The 12,980-nt window shown below is 40.5% G+C and overlaps 1 protein-coding gene across 1 annotated transcript in view; it reads left to right on the top strand.

Annotated features, from left to right (window-relative positions):
• The window catches only part of LOC149849241 (putative glycerol-3-phosphate transporter 5), a 68,533-nt gene extending 62,035 nt beyond the window's left edge, over positions 1–6,498 (top strand). Inside the window, exon 3 of the mRNA XM_090013809.1 lies at positions 6,049–6,498. The gene's annotated coding sequence lies outside the window, so the exon portion shown is untranslated. The remainder of the gene's footprint in view (positions 1–6,048) is intronic.
• The last annotated feature ends 6,482 nt before the right edge of the window (positions 6,499–12,980 follow it).

The following is a 12,980-nucleotide window of genomic DNA, read 5'->3' as shown; positions in this document are numbered from 1 at the left end:
TGTGTTTTCTTTGCTGTTCTCTACATGGCCTAGGTCACTTTTGTTTGCTCCTCTACCATATCCATTGATTCATTCTTTTTGAGTTAGGCATGTGACTCAGGGTAGGCCTGACTTCTGTAGGTCCTTGGTTTGACCTCAGCTTTGCTTGATCTATATGGAGTGCGCCTTGATTCCTAGAGTGACAGCTGCAGATGTGAATGGCATCAACTATGGTTCTATTGGCCACTAACCACTCGCTTGACATGAGATATTAGAGGCACATGTGATTCAACTGGCCTTTGTATAAGCTCTCTTCATAAACTACGCTGGTTCCATAGATGGAACTTGCAAGGGGACTTCTGCACTCCCCACTTGTTGGCTCACTCTGTAGTCTGTATTCATACTACACTCGCCATTTGAAGGTCTTTAAGGCATTTTCACACTCAAATCAATTCACCATCTAGTTATAGATAAAAAAAAACTATAGTGATTGGTGTACCTGCGTGATAGGTAGTTACTCATGTGAGGGCTGGTTGCTCTGTTATATGCATGCTAGTCTGACAAGTATGTTTCTCGTTTTGGTTCACCTTCATCTTTCTGGTGGTCTACAATGTTCACTCATGTTACCTTACCCATAAGGCTTGCATTGAGTTTGTGTTGTACTTGAGTCTATTTGGAGCTATCCATTTGTCTGTGGGGCTTGGGTTGGTATTTTGGGTCTTATTTTGCTTGCATGAGGGTCCATGGCCCATATGAGCGTGTAATGAGGCAAAGGGTAGTTTTGTCTTTGGTCTTCTTTGAATTAGGTGGGAGCTATAAATAGTTTCCTAGATGAAATTTCTCTTTTGGAAATGGAATTTTTGCTTGGCCTCTCTAGTCTTAGAGTGGATACTGGCTCTAGCGTTTTGCTAGTGATTTGGCTCAATTGCTTGCAATTGAGAATTCCCTCCATTCATCTCACTCATGCCTCATTCCCTTACCCACCTCTCTCATTCCAAGCTAGCTGATCCATCTTAGCCGACTCCACTCATCTCTCCCTCAATTTCCCCCAAATTCTCATAATCTAACCTTCATCTAAATACCAACTGGTATCAACTTATCCCACCACGTGAGTATGGGGAACCCGAGTACTCAGACTTTCCATCCAGAAAAGCTTGAGTGGAGATATTACCGCTTTCTCTAAGCATTAGAACATTATATGGACTTGGTGCCATCACTTACCATCTTCCTTTCTCCCCTGACCATGGAATTTCACTCTGCCAACGTAGCAAGAATGGATGTTGGCAGGAAATGCTGGAACCTGACAACCGTAAGGCTCCCTTGACTATCTTAGTCAATCTACTGGTCAAACACTGTAGGAGTTGACTGCTCTACATTCTGCCACGCCACAGTTAACCCCCGAAGCACTTACTATCTGCTTGCTCTAGAGCCTCAAAGTCATTTTCTTGCCTTTTATCCGGCCTCATCTGAATATTTTATTCATCCAGCCTGTCCTTTTTTTGGCCCTCCTAACCTTCCCAAGTTAACTTCAGTGCCTGATCTTCCATATGTCTATTCTCCGTAATTGCGATCCTCCAATTCGTACTTATGACCCATTAGCTATATAGACGTTTCCTATAACGCCCCAAATTTTAAACTTGCAAACCTTTTAAGAAAAACAGGCAAGAGACTAGAAATATCTCTTTCCTTCAGAGTTTGTTTATGAAATCAGAAGGCAAGCTGACAACTTTGGGCACGTTAGCTAAAAGAACCAAAACTCACAAAATTCGGGTATCCTAAGGAAAATCCGATACAAACCCAAAGCGTCCAGGACACGAGCTAAGAGCAGGAAGAAAAAGTCTTGAAGCCATCTTGCAATCGCGCCATCGCCCGTAGTGTACCTAAATCATCACCTGTACCCATAGAATGAGTTAGTTTCGCAAAAAACTAGTAGGTGCACAAGGGAGACTACAGGAAATTGAATTAAGTACGTTTAATTCAGTATGTTACGCAGTTTAAAGCAGATATGCAGTTAAATAGGTAAGCAATGCAAGCAGGTGAATAGTGCAAACGCGTAAGAAGTACAAGCGAATAAGTAGTGCAAGCGAGTAAGTAGTGCAAACGAGTCAGCCGTGCAAGCGAGTCAGCCGTGCAAGCGCGTGAGCAGTGCAAATGCGTAAGTAGTGCAAACAGTAAGCATTTCAAAGCAAGTAAGCAGTGCAACTGACAAACGCAACATACGATTCAATTGATCGTAGGCTGTGAACCACCACACAACTAGCTTGTTCTCGTTTCTAGAACGAGGTCTCTGCACTGAATCAGTATCAGGACATCGTTTGTCGCTCTCACGACTTCTAACAAACGCTTTGTCTTGAACAACCTTAATCTATTCCCATCTCTCAAGGCCTTACGCGGCCAACAGTCACCGGTTATGACGTACTAAGGCGTCATACTTCCTCAGAAAAGCCCACCCTTCCGTAGAAGGTCCAAAACATGATCACAACTCAAATCGCTAACGATCTGATTCTTACATCTGAGTCCTGCATGTAATCATGCTAAAACAGAAAGTCGAAGCTATAAATTTATAACTGGCTGTCTCAAACAATCTCAGAAGAGCATCACAGCTCACAATAACTTTTTATGGTAAGCAAAAACACGAGGTCCACGCCGGATCGCTCGGTTCGGGAGATATACGACCTGATAGGGAATTACCGCTCTAGAGGGTATACCTGGTCTTGGACCATACACTTCCTCACAGCGAAACCTTTGGGAAGTCGGTCCCCAACAAATGCCATATCCAATAAAAATCATTGCGATACACGCATCAACGCAAATGACCACTCTCAGGGTCGATAGTCACTATTACAATCAACAAGATCAACGTCGGATCACCTGGTCTGGGAAATGTATAACCTCACAAGGAATTCTGCCCTAGATGGTCTACGAGTTCACCGCCTTTGCGGCTACCCGTTCGTGAACAGTATACATTCTCACAGAGAATCTATCACTCTAGCCGGGTACCTGGTCTTGATCATACGCGCCCTCGCAGATAATCCTTTGGAGATCAAGTGCTCGACAGACACCCCACTGAGTGATACATGCATCAATAATTGACTGCTCCGAACCATTAACTACCTCAGGGTCAGTAGCCACAATATGGGCACAAGCATGTATATCAGCGTTATGCATCATATCACTTCACATAGAAGCATATAATCCTACGCATCGTGTTATTGCCACGAGGAACATTACAATCCTCAAATTGGACCTCAAAGCATGCGTAAACGACACATGAGAACGTGCAGATATAGCAATCCAGTTGATTCTATAGGCGAAGAGTAACTAACTCTATCTGACAACTGAATAAGACAAGCACTCGTAACAATGCTCGTAAAACATACAATTGCCATCTGATGACTCAGTTCATCAGCAAGTAATTAAATTAATCGTAAGGCACAAACCATTGCATCACAAGCCATTCATAAACAATCATACGACAGCAGTTATATCACAATATGTAAGCAACTTATAAAACAAACGGCCACATCAATCCTAGTTGCCACCAGTTCGTAGATTACGAGCTGTATGCAATCACATCAATCATAAGAGATGCAAGTCAACAAGTGCTACGCTACAATAAGCACCAAACAGTTCGACCAAGGGGTAAAGCAAGTCATATTCTAATATGTAGCAACTGGCATAATGTTATTATTATAGGCATTTACGACCCCCTCCTCTGCCGTAACAGGTAGCAGGGAGGGGCTCGGCCCCTCCTGCATACTGCGAAGGCAGGGAGGGTCGAGCCCTCCCCTACGAAGATCGAAGGCAGGGAGGGCTCGAGCCCCTCCTTACGATAGACAGAGGCAGGGAGGGTCGGACCTTCCCCTGCGCACCTAAATAGGGGAACCGAAAAAAGGGGCAGGGGCCTTCGGCCCCTGCTAGAACAATAAAAAGGGCAGGGCCTTCAGCCCCTGCTGAAATAAACAGGGCAAGGGCCGATGGCCTTTGCCGGAACATCAAAAAAGGGCAGGGGCCTATGGCCCATGCCAGAGAAATGAGCAAAAGGTAAGAGGCGTAGGGGGCCAACAGCCCCCCTGCAGCTTTTGGAAGTGGAGGCAGGGGCCAAAGGCCCCCGGTCGGCGTGCTAAGCAGGGAAACAAGACAGGGGCCAAAGGCTCGTGTCGGTTTCTTAGAGGAACAAGAAGCAGGGAGGAGGGACTCGGCCCCTCCCTGCCGTAGCAGAGAGCAGGGAGGGGTCGTGCCCCTCCCCTGCTAAAAGGGGGCACAGGGAGGGGGTTTGACCCCTCCCGTGGCCACACAGAGAGGTGAGGGAGAGAGAGAAGAGACGGGAGAAAATAGGGGAGAAGAGGCGTACTTGAGGCTGCCGGAAGGAGGGGGTCCTCGATGGGGTTGCTCGGCAACGCAGAGGCCGACGAGGAGGGTCGCAGGTGGTGGCGACAGCGGAGGTTGAGTGGAGGGGCATCGTCGATGAGGTCACAGAGGGGAGGCTCGAGCAGGCTGCCGGCGATGCGATCGTCGGTGGCTGTGCTCGGCAACGCAAAGGAGCGAGATGGGAGTCGGTCGGGGGAGAGAGACCGAGAGACGAAAGGGGGAAGGAGGTTTCGAGAGCCTCCCCCCTTCGTCGCTGCGTGCTTTTAAAAGCACGCAGCCGACTTATTTACCCGGGTTGGATCCGGGTCCGGATCCGGCCCAGATCCAAACGCTTTTTTTTTTTTCGGGTTATTACATTTCCAGGTGGTGCTTTTTCCCCATTTCCACCCGATGACATCTTGGAGACTGAAGACTAGCAAGCAATAGGAATATCACTAAGACACTGCTGGCAGATTTGTTATTAGCCCCTGTTTATGAATATATGATCAATTTCCATGGGTTCCATATTTGCCTCATTATTGCCTTATGGGTTCCTCTTTTGAGATCACATGTGCATTAGATCTTAGAATTTTTTTTTGTCTTTACAAAATTAATCTTACACAGGATCAGCTTTTGTAAGGTATCCTAGACTGTTGCTTCATTAGTTTTACATTCTAGTTTATCAATATATGGGAGCAAGACCAAGAGATCAACACCATGGACCCTAATTGCAATTATCAATGATTACACAAAATTGGGCATGCAACTAGCCTAATATCTTGACTAGTCAGCATAGCCTATGGGGGTTGTACATTCTATAGGATCTTAGCTGATCCATTCAAGTTCACTATAGACAGATAATCTCAATCTGTTAAAATAATTAGGTTTGAGTCATACTAATAATCTAAAAACTGGTTTTCTTGATTGCCATTATTTAGCCCTTGAATTCTCGATCTTAGTTTGGACACTGAAGTTTTTTTTGTATTTTAAGAGTGCACGTTCCAGTGCCTGAATTGGGTTTCAGATGATCCTGAGGCTGGCATACATGTTTTCTAAACAGCAATTAGGTGTCTTGCTATAATTCCCTGCCCCTTTTTTGTAGCTTCAACATTTCAATGCCTTAGATACTTGGTTGTGAGAGGTGCTGTTATATTTCATGGTTCTACTCAAAGTTACCGGAAACTTCTTGGATAGGTGGGAAGCTCACTTCTCGGAAACTCGCTTCGGAAGCGCGATACTCCTTGCTTCCGAAACTTGATGAGAACCTCGATTCCCCCACACTTATCCTATGCTTTCCCACACGCTTCATCTATTCTTATATGATCTCTTACTCAACTTTTCTTGTTTTTTATGTGTTTTCTCACTCTTCTCACTCACTTCCATGTGCTTTCTCTAAATTGATAGTCATCATTTTTAGATTTTGTTAAACATTTAATTCTTACACTAAAAAAACATGAAATTTAATATTTGTAACTTTTATTTTAGTTTTTATTTGTGTTTCATTTTGATTCTCATTCAATTCTTCGCTTCCCGCTTCCTATACATTTTAAAATGCATCGCTTCTTGCTTCGGCTTCTTGTATCGCTTCTCGCTTCCGCTTCCTAGTCTGGCAACCTTGGTTCTATTAAAAAAATAATGCCTATAACACAATCAGAAACTTGCATAGTTTTTTTCTGTTTCATGCCTTTCTTTGATAGCTCTTTTAATTTGTTTAAACAGGTGGAAGAACTACTCAAGAATTATGAGAAAGTATACTTTGTGTCCCGATGCCAATTTAGTTAGATCTGTCAAATCCATGTAATGATCACAGCAACTGATCCTTGCTCCAGGTTAAAGCTAGATGGATGCAGATGCATTTGGAATTGTAGATTCAACTAAGGTAGGAAGAGGAGAAGCACGAGATTAGCTACAATATAGGGAGAATTTGTTTGTGTATTTGGTTATTGTGGGAGCATCTAGATTTGTGATTTTTTTAGTGTAGTTTGCTGTCTGTTATCCGGTTGGATTCTTGAAGGCCCTAATATGAGAAATAAATGAAAAACAAGCTTTTGAAATATGGTGGTTCACAATCACCTATATGATGAGTTGTTATTCTATATAGGTTAGGGTTTACACTGTATTGATACACAATATTTGTTGATTAGATTTTTCGATGTAGCATCATTACTTGAATTCTAAGCATGGTCATAAAATTCAGCTTTTGTTTCTCTATGTTGTTTTTGTGGCCCATTGAACTTATGCTAGTCTCTACTGCCATTGTTTCACGTTGCTGCATATGTTTCCAACATGCTAGCTCCGACCTAGGCAAGTCTGGGCCTAAGCTAGCTTGACTGTTTGGCTAGTTGGATGAAACTAAATCCAATATGATTGATGAGGACGGGATCAAGTGCTCTGCTGTGTAGAATATAAAATGGCGAACCAGGCGGGATCAACATTTTTTTTGAAACTTTGTTCGAATATAAATATCTAAAGTAATTAATAGATTTTGACAACCTATGTTATGATTTTAGATTACACGGTTGCGACCACATTGAAATTCTAAAAAGAACATATAATTTTGTCAAAATTGGAGCTCGTATGTTTGCAAAACATGCTCAACAATTTCAAGGGCAAAATCATAATTTTGAAGGTCGATTTTATGAGTTTTTAACACTTGGTTGCATTCATATCGAAAATCCAAGAACGGTTTTGATTTCATTGAAATCAGAGTTAAAACACATTCGGGAACATGCGTGGCAAGTTTCAAGGATAAAATAATCATTTTATAAATATCGTTAGAAGGTCATACCCATCCACTCACCTATTGACCAAGTCCAATCAACCCTGATTTAATGTGTATACAAGAAAGAAAATAAATAAACAAATACGTGTATATATATATCTATATATATAATAATAATAATAATTGGGCTTAGTTATATTAGCTAAGTAAACTTAGTTAATGTAACTAATAGGCAACCAGTTCAATTGGTTGGACTGGTCGAGCCTTGGAACCATGGTTGGATCAATTGTGATTCAACCCAAGGCCCATTTAAACTAGAGCATGGGGCACTCACTTTTTTTCTCCCATAGTTTTAAAAAAATCATGAAAAAATGTTCATAGGCAGCACCTTGGTGTTGCCATTTGGCAACACCAACGGCCCCTCTCTTTCTTATTTAAAGGGCTAAGCCCCTCACATTTCTCTCATTAGCTCCCTCTCGCCCTCTATTTCTCCCCTCCACTTCTCCACTTTCATCTTCTTCCTCCTACTTCTCCCCCCATTTCCACAACCAAGGGTGGTGGTGTGTTTGCCCATCTCAACCACTCTCTCTCTCCCTCCTCTAAGCACCATTGCTGGTGGCTAACCCAACCACCCTCTTCTTTTTTCTATCACCACCATTGGTGGCAGCTGAACCACCACCACCTACAACCACCTAACACAACCATCGTACCTGCTCACTAAGTCGACCCAGCCTAACCGAGGCCCAACTCACTTGTTTGTTGCACTTGTACTCTTCTCTTCCACGCTGCAACACCGAACTCTTCAAATATGGTTCACTCTCACACATCGAAGGTTCAACTTGGAGGAAAAATTCTCCTGGGATTTCTCGAATTTTTTTTCTCTTATCAAAACACTATACGAGGCAAGCTCTATCCAAATGCATATGGATTTTGAATATTTAAATATATTTTGGAAGCATACATGTTTGCTTATATTCAAATTGTTATGCATGACATAGTCATTGTCTTATATATATATATATATATATATATATATATATATATATATATATATATATATATACACACGCATTGAATTTCAAATAAAGTAGTTTTGATATGTATGGTACTTTGAATAAAACAAATATTTTCAAATAATAAGTTTTGATATGTATGCTACTTGAAATAAAATAATAGATTTTGTAATTACCATACTTTGAGGAAAATGATTATATCTCAAATAAAATAATATAAGTATACGCATTGTGTTTCGAATAAAATAGTAGTTCTTGGTCCACATCATACTCTGAATAAAATATTATAAAGATGTATGCATATATTTTGAACAAAATAATACTTTCTGCTTTGTAAAAATAAAATATTTGAAACATGCATAGAACAACAAAACTTTGGGTTCAAAGAATATTGACAATAGAATAGTCCACTCCAAAAAAAAGGAAATGAAAATTGTTGCAACCCAAAAGAGGCTAAGGTTCTAGAGAGTTTTTCGGTACACAGTAGTGGGTAGAGCATACTTTTGTTATGAGATTGGTTTGTATATGAGCTTGAAATAAATTAACTCTCAAAGTGCGAAACAAAATACTATATGATAAATAAAACATGCCTACACACAAAACTTAAGATATTGATCCGCCACATTGGTGAAGTGCTCGTACATACTGAGCAAGTACTGATTGGGTCGGGTATATATACAGGACTCTGGTTATTACCCTAAAAATGGATACTTGAATTACTGAACCTCCATTCTGGCTTACAAAGTGTAAGACATTTAAAATAATCCCTGTAATAAAGATAATCCTTCTAACCCATTCTGTTTTGATCTCTACCTTAGAGAAGGTAGATAGTATAACTTTGAGTGATTCCATTCTGATTTTTAGAAGTGAGGCATCTCAGTGGTCTCCACTCACTCGTAGGTCTACGAAGGTTGGGGCTATCAACGTGCCTTAGGTGATAGATCCCTAACTACTGCAGTAGTCCACGATGCATCTTACTTTCTGTTTTGCCTTAGCGGTGATTCTCTCGGTCACGGACCACCCACTTTGGGTATGCTACAATTAGGTACTTGAGATTAAAACATTTGAGAATAATACACCCTTGAAATGCTTCGTCTGTCTGCGATGGTCTTCCCCCATGTACCAAGGTGGATGGTTAATTATCAAAACAAAGACCTTTTTTAATCATGGTTTGAAATGAAAATATGCCCTAATTATGCAAACAATTCTGTTCTGTATTCTATCTTACTTTTCAGTAAAAATGCCTTATCTAAATTGACTGAATATGTTTAATATTCCAAATTACTGAAATTGGTATAAACTTACTAGATTGTCAGAGGTCTGGCCCTTTAATGGGTTTTGTTTAAGTACAGGACAGTGAATGCCACGGGACAGGAGCAACATTGAGGACTAGCACTCTCCAGAGGGTCTAGGCACCAGCTTGGGACTTTTGTTGATAATATTTTGTATTCTCAAGTTTTGAACTAACTGTACATTTTGTAAAAAATGATGTAAATAATATTTTGGTTTTCACTTTAATAATAACTTTGTCTTATTTCACCCTTGTGGTTTGCTCAAAATTTTCAAATTTGGACTCAATATTAAATCATTTTCTGCTGTCAATATTTAATTTTTTTTTTTAATTTTTGGTAAAATTTCAAGTTTAAAATTTTTGGTATCAAAGCCCTAGTCTAGAAAAACTGGTCCAAGATCCGTCCTGCTGCCAGCATTGCACTATAAGTCTTTTCTTAAAATTTTTGTATATAAAATAATAGTAGGTTGTCTACTACTAATACTTCTTTTGAATAGATGTTTTACAATGATATGATTGAGGCTGTCCATGCCTTTATTGAGGCAATCGATCAATAATGAACTTAAACACGCCAAATAAGACAAATTCAGGAATTCATTTGTATGCATACCAACCCCCAAATGGGCAGATGTCATAGGTGCCACCAGGTGCACATAGCACAACTTTGTTCTATTGATTATTAGTTTTGTCAGTTCTGTGAGGAATTAGGGTATATCATCTACAAATATCAAATCAAGCATTGTCATGACCTCTCTAACAAGGGTTTATACACTAATGGTCCACCCCTTGCGAATCAAGACCTCGCTAACGAGGCCATGAAAGGAAACAAGGTCCTTCAAAAGATATTCACCAAAACAACAAAGTGGACACTCAAAGAGTTTTACCAAAGCACCAAAAGAATATTCACAAACCACAAAATGAGCTCACACACAAACACCCACTAAAATGGCAAACACCAAAAATACAAATAATATTTTATTGTTCAAGACCATGCAAGAAGCATTACAAGATAGTGGGGTTTTACCCCATATTTATACACATGAAAGAGGGAGCCCAAGGGGTCTAACGACTCTAAATAGAGTTGTTGGGACCCCAACATCCCTCTAGGTTTACTAGTCAATTGATGTTGACTAGTCCTCTCTTAACCAAAAAGAAAGAAAAGAGAAAACTAGAAAAAGAAAAAACTAATTCTATCCTAACTCTAGTTATATATATATATATATATATATATATATATATATATATATATATATATATATATATATATATATATATAATGTTTGACCAACTCCACTACCCCTCATCCAAAACCCAAATAGGGGCCCTGTTTAGGGGTTTTCTAGGTTTTTTATGTCCGCAACTGACAATGATGGGCGGAGGGGGCTGGGGGGAGCTTGTCGGATGTTTGACGAGCTCCACCGTCCCTTATTCAAAACCCAAACAAGGTCTCTCTGTCAGAGAGCCTTGTTTGGGTTTTTTTCATCTCTCTTTTCGTCTACAATGAATGATGATGGGGGAGGGGGCCGTTCCTCATTTGAGACTCAAGAAGGGGCTGCCCCTATTTGGGGTTTTTCAGTTTTTTCTTATTTTTTTCCTGCAATTGGCGATGATGGGAGAGGGAAAGGCGAGAGCACGTCGGACGTCCAACGAGCTTTTGAATCCTTTCCTCATAATAAACAAACATGAGATCTAGAAAAAAATGATATTCCAAATCACATGATTTTGAATCTCATGTGATCCTATTTCACTTTTGTGAAACACAACCAAACATACCCTTAATGTTAGTCAACATAATATAATTGACAATGACCCCCAACAACCACCCTTCGAGCTAATAGAAATTTCTTGATACTCCTCTGATGATATGGAACCTCCATTACTGGTCTATACTCTGGCTCCACCGGCTTACAATCCGGAGTTACCTGCTCCTTCTGACTACCCTCCACATTCACCATTACCGACATCTCCTGAATATCATCCAGATTTGTCGAAGAACACACCGGCAATTCCTAGATATCCTTCGGCTCTAATCTCAAAATGCACAAGAAATGAAAGTATATGACAATTCAGGGGGATACCATAGGAAGAAATGGGAAGGGTTGTTTTGAAGTCAGCATGTTGAACTCCAAATAGTTAGATGACCTTTTCCTACTGTTAACCAACCTTGCTGGTAATTTTTGTAACTGTTGCTGATATTATGAATACTATTTTGTTATTTTCTCACAAATATCCATTGTTTATTTTTGGCTCATTCTAATGTGAAGGATGATTCACTATACGAGAAGGAATCATAATCTTCCTTACGAGCAGGACGATCTGAAAGGGTTCCTCATGGAGACCCTTAATAATCTGGCTACCACGATAAGAGACCAGACGTAGGCCAAACAGGCTCTAGAGGCATGCCATAACCCTGGAATAGTTACTTACAATTTTTTTTTGAAGTTGGGTCCCCGAACCTTTTCTGGAAAGACATATCCCAAGGCCACTGAAGCATGGATCCAAGAAATTGAGAAAGCTTTTTGAGTACTGTCTGTCCCAGAAGATAGTAAGGTAGATTTTGGGGCCTATCGATTACGAGATGATGCTAAACACTGGTAGGCAACCACCTTAGAAATTAAATTCAACAATGGGTCAGTACTGTGGGATCAATTCATTGCAGTATGCCACATATTTTCCTAAGTACGAGAGGAGTCGTAGGATGTTGGAGTTCCTCGAGCTACAACGAGGACTAAGTCTGGCAGAGTACATTATGAAGTTTTGAAATCTGGAAAAGTATTGTCCCCAAGTATTCACCATTGAGGAAGACAGGGCAATGAAGTTTGCTCGAGACCTAAAACCGACCCTCCGAACTAAAGTGCCAGAAACACTAGACAAGGCCATTGATGTAGCCACAATACTTCAAGATGAATAGGAAGAGTTACAGAAACAACAACCTCATCGATTTGAACAATCTAATGAGGGCTAAAAGAGTTGTCCTAAGAAGAGATTTGAGGATAAGAAGTCCGCCCCTCCTACCAAGAGGCAGAGGCAGCAAAATCGACCTCGACCACAACAACAACAACAACAACAACAACAGTCAACCGAGCCTTGTCGCACTTGTAATCACAACCATCTCAATAGACCTTGTTACCAAAAAACTAGCATTTGCTTATATTGTGGCAAGACGAGCTACTATATCAAGGATTGCCACAAAAAGATGACAGACGACCGAAGGAAGGGTGCTGGTGGATCTAATCCCCAACTGCAACAACAACAACAAAAGTAGGCAACAACTGGTCGTGTTTATACTGCCACAACTGAACAACTTTCTAAGGGTGACATGGTACAAGGTACCATCCTAGTCGCTAATCGAGCAACATTGGTTCTATTTGATTGTGGTGCCATGCATTCATTTATTTTTATAAAATTCTATAAAATGCTGTGTACCCACTAAATCTTCGAGTCATGATCTAGAAGTATACACCCCTTTGGGAGATAGGGAAATATATGTAAATTATATACCGAATATTGACATATTTTTAGATGCATAGAGATTGCTTGCTAACGTAATTTTACTCGATATGACCGAGTATGATGTCATCTTGGGTATAAATTGATTTTATAAGTATCACACTAAGGTATTATG

This window comes from Nuphar pumila, chromosome 1, assembly GCF_984573655.1.
Source record: "Nuphar pumila chromosome 1, dmNupPumi1.hap1.1, whole genome shotgun sequence".
Lineage (NCBI taxonomy): Eukaryota > Viridiplantae > Streptophyta > Magnoliopsida > Nymphaeales > Nymphaeaceae > Nuphar > Nuphar pumila.
Note: the sequence above shows the minus strand (reverse complement) of the source record. Positions and strands in the feature narration are given on the sequence as shown.